Source organism: Halichoerus grypus, chromosome 11, assembly GCF_964656455.1.
Source record: "Halichoerus grypus chromosome 11, mHalGry1.hap1.1, whole genome shotgun sequence".
NCBI lineage: Eukaryota > Metazoa > Chordata > Mammalia > Carnivora > Phocidae > Halichoerus > Halichoerus grypus.
The window spans coordinates 34,110,645-34,123,036 of NC_135722.1; the positions used below are offsets into that span (position 1 = coordinate 34,110,645).

General features: G+C 37.0%; 1 pseudogene; it reads left to right on the forward strand.

Annotated features, from left to right (window-relative positions):
• Positions 1–2,055: 2,055 nt before the first annotated feature.
• LOC118520701 (cyclin-A2 pseudogene) lies at positions 2,056–10,682 on the forward strand (annotated as a pseudogene).
• Positions 10,683–12,392: the final 1,710 nt, after the last annotated feature.

Here is a 12,392-nt window from a genome sequence, read left to right on the forward strand (position 1 = left end):
TAGTAGAGATTTAAAAGTAACAATTTTAGAGGTAGGAAGAAAGTGACAGACACAAAAAATCGGATGAACTAATATCAAATTATTTCCAAGAATTCTATATGCAAAATGTATTCTCTCATCCCAGGTATTGGAAATTAAGTACAATCATCATCTGGATATCCAATTAAGTGAAGGTGGCGCTAGCATAATCTAACTATAATTCATGCTTAATATCAAGATAAAAGTGATATATTGTCCCATTATATTTAGTTTTTTAATTATTTAACTTGGCTTAGGTTGATGGTAAAATGAATCTTTTTAGTCTAGAATGACTTCTTGGTTATTTTTGCCCTTCAAAATATTTCTCATTGCCTAGTGCTAAGCTCCTATGCTATGAAAACTTTCCTCAACTCCCAAGTCACAATCATCTGTTTTTTTCTTTAGTATTTCCTTAGGTTATGTCTACATTTCTGCCATCCTCTTACTACATTATGCTTTGTATAATACTTAGTTGTGCATAAAGCTTTCTCATTAGGAAATATGTTACTTCAAGGCAGGATTATGGCCGCCTTCTTCCCTTTCTACCTTCTGTTTCTCCTTCATTTCTTCCTTTTCTTGTTAATAATTATAGCTAAGAGAACTTGATAGATTTTATTCTCTACTAAATTTACCATTATGCATGGTACAGATAAACATAATAACATACACTTATATGAAGTGCTTAATATTCTCATAAGCATTGTTATTTTGAAATGATATTTTGTATCACTGTATCAAAGTAAAATAAGAAATTCTGTTATGGTCTTCAGAATCAATAATTTCCACATCTAAAGAGGATATAATTATAATCAAAGAACTGAGGTAAAAACTACAGTATCCAAATTAAATTGGAAATATTACTTTAGATGCAACATTTTATTTTTTTATTTTTATTTATTTATTTATTTTTTGTTTAGACGCAACATTTTAAAACATTTATTTCTTCAAACCCCTTTCACTGAGATGGCCTGGACACAATATTGTTCTAGTAGAAATGAGTGTCTCTAACCTCACAGTTGTCTTCCCTAATTCCTTCCACTAAAAGAAACCAGAATTCCTTAGAGAAATGTCTGATTTTAGAGGTGATTTTTCCCTCAGTTCTATTGCAAAGGCGACCTCCTTGTATAAATGTTTACCTTGGTTTTACACTGTGAGGCTCTAAGTCTCAGTGGATTTTTTGTCGTCACTGTTTTTTTTGTTTTTGTTTTTGTTTTGTTTTATTTTTTAAAGGTTTGCCTGCTCTGTTTCAGTGTTTCTTTAACTCCAGAACTGAGTCAGGTGCTAAAGTATCTTGAGTTCTGACAAAAAAATCAGGTGGTACATGGTGCAGAAGCTTCTGCTCTTTTGGCTTTTGAATGAATAATCAGTTAATCAGAAGAGCAAACCACTTTTCCTCCACTTAGCTTCCAGGATCTCAGGTTTCCTGATGAAAGCATCAGTCTCTTCTCCAGTATCAGTGTTTGAAAATACTTCATCCCATGGATCCCACACCACATAGACCCAAGGGGAGGTATGAGGCAGGGGAATTGGGCAATTTCTCCCTGGAGTAAACTCTGGGCCTGGGCATACACAGAGTTTCTCACAAGGGACTTACAGGCTTCTGTAGGCTGAGTCTCCATCAAGAAAGCACAAAACGTTCATCTTCACCTGAGACCTAAGGAAAGACAAATATCTCCGTGGCTGGTCTGTCTCTTTGTAAACCTGAAGAACACAGTTTCATATCTGTTCCCAGCTTGGCAACACCAGACACCTAGGAAGAATCCTAAGCTTGTGATGAATGCTTTTAGTTTATTCCACCAATGTGCCTGTCCCCATTCTCAATCCCCACCCCCTGTGGTGTAATCACAAAGTGAAAGTGAGAGTGAGACCATCAAAAACTTAAATTCAATCTAGGATTTTTCAAGAATTCTCTAGGTACTTATTGAAAATGTGTAGCTTTTTCTTCATCATATAAAACATAGACATACATTGCACACTTATTGCTATACTTTGTGAATGTTGGCTTTCAATATTGCTGATCCTTGTTCTATAGGGATAATGGCGAAAGCACATGTATGTAAATCCACTCTTGAGTGCCGGTCACAGATTGATTCAAGGGAAAATAGCAGACGACTGTCTAGATTTTAAATTAACTCTCTTCACCTGGCTTTAATCTGGCAGACAACTTCCTGAGGCTCTAGAGAAGTGAAATGGAGATAAATCAGTCATGACTAAAGAAGTAATCTTAGTTAAAACTAATGAGGAAGCTAATTGGAGTCATTTATCTTCATGTCAGGTTCATTATTACACTGTGGCTCTTCTTTGTGTTAAAGTGGTCAAAGTGTCCATGTGAATCAACAAACAGGTTCTTGCATTGTTGAAATAAGGGGATTAAAATGGGGGTTAGAGTTTGTTAAGAAATCCCTTGATTTTTCACTCCTTTAAGTGAAACTTTGTATTTTCTACATACTTTCTAATGAGGTATGTAATTGAATTACTTGGGTTATATGACTCCATGGAGCCGTTTCTCCATTTCAGGACTGTTAAAATCATTCTACTGATAGACATTATTTCTCTCCTATTGAAGAAGTTTATTTATTTAGTATTTGAATGAATATCATGAGATCAAATTTAAATTTCGTATGTTTTGTTTCATGCTTTTATTATATATCAAAATAAAATATTTAAAATTTTGATTATTAAAAAAAACTCATCCCCTCAAATATCACATACCAGTATTTGCACAAATTAAATATCTCTCCTGTATTTTTTGCCTCAGCTTTTTAAAAAAGGAAACTTAGAGTAGCACTGCAGATCATCTAGTATAGTGGCTCTCAATCTTAGCTGTACATTCAAACCAGTCAATCTGGAAACTTCATTTTTAATTGGAATTCAGGTGTGCAGAGAGATTAGTGATAATCCTTGGTAGTAGATACATGGTTATCTTTGGCCTACATTTATGTGTTTAATTTGCTAATATAATGAGTATTACTAAACTCACCATTCAACATTTTACCTACTCCTATATGTGTATATAGGCCTTTCCTATCCTAAGTCCCCTTCTCCTCTACAAATGAAACCACTATTCTGACTGTATTTTTTTGCAGATGTATATTGTATGCCTAAATAATGCATCGTTTGTTTTGTGTGCTTTTGAACTTTATAAAAAGGCAGTTGTATATTTTCCTCACTCATCATTAGATCACTAAAATGTATTCATGTTATTGCACGTAAAAATTCATTTTCACTGGCATAAAGTATCTCATTGCATAAATATATCACAATCAATCTACCGTATTATTTTTTCATCTGTGGGCATTTTCAGTCTTTTTGTTAACTTTTCTCCTTTTCTTTTCTCTTATTTTTTAATCTGTTCTTACTTCTTTTTTTTTCCCCCCAATTAAGTAGTGCTACTATGAACATTCTTCAGAACATCTCCTCTTTAGAACTTTAATTTGGGAATACACTCAGGAGTCAAAATGCTTCTCACCAGGAAAACTTCTTTGACAGCAGAGGTGCCAGAGTAGGATGAATAGAATCAAGAACAGCTGGTAGGAGCGTAAAATCAGTATCAGTTGTAATTTCAGGATAAACAGCAGTAGTCAGGGATCACTCATCTTTCTATATTCCCTACTGTAAATTTTGCCCCAGAAATTGTGAGGGAACATCATCTTGAAGAAGCCTTGGCAGGACACGGTGTACTTAATGTGAGATGGAAGTGCATCAGAGAGATGCAAAGGGTGGACCATAGCAAGTGCGGCTGTCCTCAGAGGAGCACTCTTCAGCTACTCCAGCTACATTTTTCTATACATACAAGGATCTAGAAGTGCCCAAGTTTGCACTAATCTGGAGAGGTGCTAGTGCAGAAGTAATAAAACTTAGTTCACATGTCCCCAGTTGGGACCAAATCTAAGGCAGAATTTACCCCTAGAAATCCCAACCATGATGAAGCTGAGGCTGAGATTTTGCTTGAAATTATACCTTTACTTAGATTCCTCTCCTCTCTCCTGCTTCCCTCACTCTTCTAAGTTTCTTACGAGAGCACTCAATATAATTGCTTGCATTCAAGTCCTCACACTGTGGCCAGCTTCTGAGAAACTTGATGGGTAGAAATATGCTAAAGAATGGATCCAGAAACTCCATAACCTAAATTTTCAAAGCTTATAATTGAGTGGTAAAGAAGGATTCTACTTCCCTCTTTAACTTTCCTGAAACTTTGATTTCAGGCTTCTGGCTTCCAGAACTGTGAGAGAATAAATTTCTGTTATCTGAAACCACCAAGTCAGTGGTAATTTGTTAGGGCAGCCCCAGGAAACTAATTTAGGTAATTTAACAGAATATTACACAGTTCTTAAACATACTATTCTAAAGAACATAAAAAATATTATGGGGCGATATTAAAGAATAAGGAGGCTGAATATCATTACTAAATGGTGACATAGGTTGTTCCTGACTTTGGTCCTCCTCACAAGAACAACAAACATCTATTCAAGAACAAGGCACCACTAAGAGAATCCTAGAGGCAATGCGGAAGCACCCTCTTGCACCTCAGAGACAAAGGCAGATCACATTAGAATGGTAAGAAAAGCAGCTCCACATTGACCACATTACCCCTTCCCCAGGCCAGTGCAGCACCATGTGGAGAGGTCTCTGAACCTCTAGTTCCTTCAGTGGGAAAATAGAACTCAGGGGACACATCCAGCTCCCCCCTTTCAGCATTGTGGGTCACTTTGTGGGAGACCCTACAATGATCTTTCACCATGGGAATTGTAGGGGAATTTGTGGGGCAGATTCCACTGGGAATCTGACTATGACAGAGAAAGTGGGGCGGGGCTTGTAACAACCAGCACACAGATCCCTGCAGACCAGGTTGATACCCCCAGGGCCCAAGCAGTAATCCCAAACAGCGGCTTTGCTCATCTGCAAAATTAAATCAGGGACAGACTCTGATCAGGGAACTCAGCAAGGTACTGATTGGCCTGATTCAGATCCTGAAATGAGGAGTGTTGCTGACCCTAAAGCCCTGTTTGCCCATGCTTAGGCAAGGTGCTGAGTCATAGCCCCACCCCCTGTGAAGAATGTCTTCCAGCCCCACCTGGTCAGAGAGCTCCTGAGCAGTCCCGGAAGCTGTACAGTCTAGCAGTGCTCAAGCTGGGCAGGCGGAGCTGATCACCCCCAGAGCAAAGCCAGTACCAGGCATACAAGCTTCCTGTACTGCATGCATGCAGGAGGACTAATTCATAGCCAAGGCTGAGGGTAGCTCCCAGCCCCTCCCAACTAGAGAGACTGCTCGGGGAAATAAAAATAGCCTGGAGTGTCCCCTCCTCTTTCCACTCAGGCGGGGGATCTGTTCCATTACCTTACCCGTGGTGGAGAGTGTATTCTGGCTCCATTTGACCAGAAGGGCTGGTGAAAACACTTGAAAGTTGTGCAGCCCAGGGGTGCTCTAGCCAAGACAAGGTTTGCAGAGCAAAGCCTGTGGCCCTGTTGAGCCAGGGAACTTGGGGGATGGATATGTTACTTCCACTTAAAGAACTTCCTTTAGCATTTCTTGTAAGGCAGGTCTGGTGGTAATGATATTCCTCGGTTTTGTTTCAGAAAGTCTTTATCCCTCATTTGTTTCTGAAGGACAGTTTTGCTGGTTACGGAATCTGTGGTTAACAATGACTTACTTTCAATATTTTAAACGTCACCCCTTTCACCCTCTGGCCTGAAAAGTTTCTGTTGTAAAATCTGCCAAGGGATACAAATGGATTGTTACATAATATATAACCATGACCATGTCTGTGACTGCATTAAGAAAAACCTGTGTTTTTTTTTGTTTTTTTGTTTTTTTTTTTAAGATTTTATTTATTTATTTGACAGAGACACAGCGAGAGAGGGAACACAATCAGGGGGAGTGGGAGAGAGAGAAGCAGGCTTCCCGCTGAGCGGGGAGCCCCATGTGGGGCTCGATCCCAGGACCCTGGGACCATGACCTGAGCCGAAGGCAGACGCTTAACGACTGAGCCACCCAGGCGCCCCAAGAAAAACCTGTGTTTATAGCTTGTCATTTATAATGCAACATAATCTATCCTACCCTCACCAGTAAAACCTCCAATAACACAACAGGGAAACTGAGAAAAGTATTTTATAACTGAAAAAAAAATACTATTTTACATGATTAGATTAAATGGATAGAAACCATAATCACAAATGTTCTGAGGTTTAAAATGTATACAGATTTTCTGGTAAAGTATTAAAAGTCTATTTTTTTTTCATATTTTGTAGTTTCTCTAAATCCAGGTTGATTCTGTCCAAGGACTTGCATTTGTCTATTTGTTCTACTATGACATGTAGTAGAATCACCTTGAGTGTTATATGACTTCATTTAATACTAGTAGTACTTCTGCATGTCATTGATTTATTTATTATTTCTTTTATTAATTTATTCACCAAACAAATATTTATTGCGTATCTGTCATGTGCCAGATACTATTCTAGGCAATCAGGATACAATAATAACAAAGGAACAGTGCCTATGTGTGTTAAGATATTTTGAGATGATCAATGTGAAAAAGAAACAGCATGTCCAATAGACCTTCCTAACTCTTTATTAGTCTGTGTTGCAGACTGTTTTGTAAAAGATGGCTTTACAAAACTACACTGCAGTTAGAAAAAATTTACTTGTGTTAATATTTAGTGACAATCAATATCTGAAAGGCCAAAAATTGTGGTATTTTATGTTTTGGAAGGCACACTACTGTATTTCATAGTGTTAAATTATTTAAGCTTCTGTTTTCTCCATCACTGGATTATGTAAGGGTTCCCATAGGGTGAGCTCAGACAGTAGTAGGAAATACAGAGAATATTGACTGCAAAGTGGAATATCCCTCAGTAAATAAGCACAATCGATCCCATAAACATTTCAAGAAGACCGTTCTGTGCAAATTTATTTTGTGGCTATAAACATTTAGTTTTTCAGACTATGAATCATTTCTATAGTAATACCTTGAAATTGATGGGTGTTTCTGAGGAAAGTATGAGATTTACATAAATGTGACTCTCAGATACTAGAATATATTTTATTTTGAAGTAAACTCAATAGATACTACATCCTTTTTAAACATCAAAATGAGGGTCCAACTCTAATAAAGGAAATTGAACTTGAAGAGCTGTAATCAAGGAATAAGAACCAAAGATCCTCAGCTGCACTTGAACAGATTTTGATGATGAGATTTTGGACCTTCAGCCTAAGCCTAATACCATCATAAATGAGACTTTGTGAGATATCTTGAGGGAATTTTGCACGTGTAAAGATGATAAACTGCTGTGGCTAGAGGGCAGACTGTAACAAATCTTACTTCCCACTAAAGTCCTTGAAAATATATTTTATCCTACATATGCGTCTTAAAAGGTGATATTGATATTCTTCCACTGATTGATGAGATCTTCGCTTTTTACCTTTCAATATGGGTAGGCCTGTGACTACAATAAAATTAACACTGTGTAACTGCTGAGGTTAAGTCCAAAAAAAGGTAATAAAACTTATGCCCAGTCCTCTTGAGATGTCTCAGGAAGAATCCAGCTACCAAGCCGTTATGAAGCCAAGTAGGCACATCAGAAGAACACTTTTAGATGTCTTGTTTACAGCCTCAGCTGAAGTTCCAGTCAACAATCATCATCAACTACCAGACGGATGGATGACCAAGCCTCCAGGTGATTTCATTCCCAACATTCAAGCTATCTTAGCTGATGCTCATTTGCAGTTTAAAAAAAAAAAAAAGAAAGAAAAAGCTGTTTTACTGAGATCTGCCCAATTTGTAGATTCATGAGCAAAGTATTATCATTGTTTTGAACCACTATGTTTTGGGTTAGTATGATATGATATGCAGTAATAGATAATTGAAAAAGATGGTAGGAGCAAAAATATCTGGCTAATAAAATGAAAAGATATACTAGGAATTAAACAGAACATTTTGATGTGATCAGTCTGTCAATATGAAAATTCCTTGGTAAAATAGTAAAATCTGTACTACTTATTTTAAATATAAACTAAGTTCCTTTGGAGTTTTGGAATAAGAGATCCCTTGCCCACCAGACAACTGCAATCATGACTCTATACTGTTGTTCATTTATCTGTTGATTAGTAATCATCATAGCCAATATTTCAAACACATTATTGGTGAAGTGTTGTAATAAACACATTTCAAAGATGAGTAAACATTTGGAAGTACATGGTGACATAAATGAGAAAGCTCTTCTCCTCTTAACAATGAAAAATGATCTCATTACTAAGAGGTCCTTTGAGTTTCAGGTTGAGCACCCCTCCACTGAGCTATAGTCTTGGAGTCACACTTTGAACCTTATCCCTGAGTGGAATAAATGCTATATCTGTCTAGGAGCTAAAACACTCAGCCAAGGATATTTTCTATGCAGTAGACTGCATGAGGTATACCTCTCTTCACTAATTAAAGTATGATAAAATTATTTTTATACATGTCACTACTAAAAACACTTGAAAGTTGGTTCTATTGCTAAAAAGCAATCCTGATACAATTTATATATATACATCTTATACATATTATTAAGAATATGATTAACTGAGATTAAGCACAATGATAATATAAAAAACAAATACAAAATTAAAGAGACTCATGGACAGACTCTTTGATAAACCCTAAACAACAAGGAAAAAAAAAGGAAGGAAGGGAGCAAAACCAGATAGCATAATTCTCTACCTTTGTAGTAGAAAGATCAGTGACCTGAGATTCATGAAGCTGATTCTGGTGCTAATTAGCTGAGTCACCTTTGTCCTGCCTTTATACTGTCTGTGATTCCATATTCCGCAACCCCCCCCCCTCCCCGCAACCTTCTACTGAGAAAATTATCTACCTATCCTGAGTAATCTATTTAGACGGCTGTGGGAGAAGAAAAATAAATGTCAGCAGGATTTGAAATGGTAATAATAATATCACATATAGAGTAGTAATAGCTAGTTATCTTACCTGATTGGTTCAACTAAAAGGGAATACATATTCGCAAAGAGGGGATAAGATCCCATCCAAACTGTGTCACCATCACAAGTACCAGCAACATCTGTTAGGAATTCTTTTAAATTTGGTTGCTTTCAATAGCTATCTTATTTTAGTATTTACCTCTTCTGGTTTGTTTTCTTTCCTCATGTCTCTTTCTCCTCTGTCCCTATATGCAGATTAATAAGGGAAGATGAATATATTTAAAGAAAAATCCAAAAAAATGCATAACTACTTTTAACAGGCAAAAAGCAAGCAATTATGCAAACCTAGTAAATATGGTGAATGATGAATCTAAGAAATGTAATTTTAGATGGAAATCAAAGTGACCCCATAAAGTAATAATATTAATTTTGTATTTTGGATCATAATCTAAACCTTCTCATTGCAAAATAGAGTTGCAATGTGGTCTTGATAGAATGAGTCAAATGTATCAATTGTTTAAAAATAATATATATCAAATATATTAATTATTGAATAACCAATAAATATGTAGGTGCTGCTATTATTAGCCGATGACTGTCAAAGGAAATACTGATTTAGAGGAATATCATCATTTCTTAAGTAAATCATCCCTTAGTACTCATCTTTTTAATCTCTTACGCTTGCTGTTTTCTTTGTCTTCCTTTGTGCCTCTCTGTCAAATGTAGTTCCTTTGAACTTTTTCTAGAAGCAGGTTTCCTGGTAGACAGTCTCTTCTGCAGCTTCTCTGAGATGCAGGACCTTCCCAACCATCTTTGCAGATACCTGGCTCTCTCCAGGGGCACAAGTTTGTTTTAAGGTTCTCCACAGAAAACAAGGCCTGAGGTGGACTCTCCCTTGCCACTTCCTAGACAGAACTGCCATGATGTCTGGTTTAAAATATAAAGGACAGAGCTTGGGTGTGAATTCAGATCTGTATCGTTCTGGAGCCTGCCTTAACCATTGGGCTGCCCTGCCCTTCAGGAGGTACCGTGACATAACACGCTCTCGGTGGTGCCACACGTCGTGCTACTTCCTACTTCTGTGCGTTTGACGTTCTTCACCGGGAATGACTTTAAATCTCCTCTACCCCACTAGTTCCCATTTGTCCCATTTGAAACTCAGTATATCAACCATTCCCTCCAGGAAGGCTTCCCCAGATCCTCAATCCAATTAGGGAAGTTTCCAACATTATGCTTTCCAGGGCCCACAAGAGCCCAGCACACAGTTTGTGTACATTACAGATGATACCTATACCAAGAAACAGGTCCTGAGAATGGAGCACCTAGTTTTGAAAGTGCGTGCTTTTGACCTAGCTGCACCAACAATAAATCGGTTTCTTACCCAATACTTTCTGCACCAGCCGTCTGCCAACTGCAAAATTGAAAGTTTAGCAGTGTTTTTGGGAGAACTAAGTCTGATAGATGCTGACCCCTACCTAAAGTATCTGCCATCAGTTATTGCTGCAGCAGCTTTTCATTTAGCACTCTGCACAGTCACAGGACAGAGCTGGCCTGAATCTTTAGTTCAAAAGACTGGATATACCTTGAAAAGTCTTAAGCCTTGTCTCATGGACCTTCACCAGACCTACCTCAGATCACCACAGCATGCACAACAGTCAATAAGAGGAAAGTATAAATGTTCAAAGTATCATGGTGTTTCTCTCCTCAACCCACCAGAGACACTAAATGTGTAATGGTGAAAGACTGCCTTTGTTTTCTAAGATGTAAATCACTCAAAGTATATGGTGTACAGTTTTTGTAAGATTTTAATTTTACAATCATTTCTGAATAGAGTTATGGTCAAGTACAAATTATGGTATCCATTACTTTGTAAATGGTTTTAATTTGTATATCTTTTGTACATGTAACTATCTTAGATATTTGGCTAATTTTAAGTGGTTTTGTTAAAGTATTAATGATGCCAGCTGTCAGCACAGTAAGAATAAGAACTAATAAACGGATTTTGGGAAATAAATAAATAAATAAATAAATAAATAAATAAATACCTTCAGCTATCCATCACATACCACAGACTCTATCTTTGTGTTCTCCAACTGCAATTTACTCTACATTAGGGAACAGATCCTGTTTCTCTCTTTTCCCATGGTAAGCACTCAGTATAAGCTACATGAATACATTCAACTGCTGTGAACCATTTCCCCCCTGTGGGGCAGTATCCTTTCTGTTCTAAGGTCTATATAAAGTCTTACCTTACAGAGTTTAAGTTCCATGTGACAACAGGATTACAAAAATTGCTTTTCCAAATGACTTTAAAAGTTTTCATAGGATGTTCATATATATTTCTATCTTTGTTACTATTTTTTTACATCAGATTCATTTGTTTTTTCAATGACTTAGCTGTTGTATTCAAGTTTTACACAACTGTTCAAATGAGTCATCATAGATTTCTTTACACTTAAGTGTGTTTTGTGGAAAGCTGAACAATGCCATTTTTTCCACATGCGCAATGGTTGCTTTGCATTAGCTATTTCAGACATCTCTTCTAAAGTTTGATAATGCTGTCCAATTGCTTATTAAACTACAAGCATAAGAGTGTTTCTTTTTATCACTTCTTTCTTAAAGTATCTATGTTTTTTTCTTCCAGGAAAATATAAACCTTTTTTTTTTTTTTTGAAACTTTAAAAGTAAGTGCAGAATCAGATTAATATCTTAAAATCTTAGGAACCTTTAGTTGTCTTAAAATATTTAATAGACTAAATCCAAAGCTTATACTTAATATTTAATTATCTTCCCTCTCTTGATTTAATCTCCTTGTTTAGCTTAACTTATTCCGTTTATTCAAGGCTACCCCACACAGGAATCAAATGGTTCAGTTCTAATGCCCTAAATCCCTTATCCCCATCTTTCTTTCTGAGTCCGCTCCTGTCTGGAACATCCTTTCCTCTTGAAATCCTTTCCATTCCTTAAGGTTCAAATCACCTTCTTCATGTAAGTTGTCTCATCACCAAAACATGATATGAATTGTCACCCTCCCAAACTGTTGTTGTTTCTCTTTTTCTCATTATATTCCACCTGTAATTTTTTTTTTAATTTTTTATTTATTTGAGAGAGAGAGCGAGCAAGAGAGCACAAGCAGGGGGAGCAGCAGAGGGAGAGGGAGAAACAGACTCCCTGCCAAGCAGGGAGCCCTATGGGGGGCTAGATCCCAGGACCCTGAAATCTGACCTGAGCCAGAGGCAGACGCCTAACCAACTGAGTCACCAGGTGCCCCCCACCTGTAATTTGTATAGATGCTCTGCCTTCAAATTAAATTCAACAAATATTTTTCCGAAAAGCCCACTTATTTGTATACTAAGTTTTGTTAGAAAGGTTTTTATCTTGTCATTTTTAAAGCAAGGGTGCTATTTTAATGCACACAGGGCTAACACAATTAGGTAATGCCTCATGAAGTAAATGA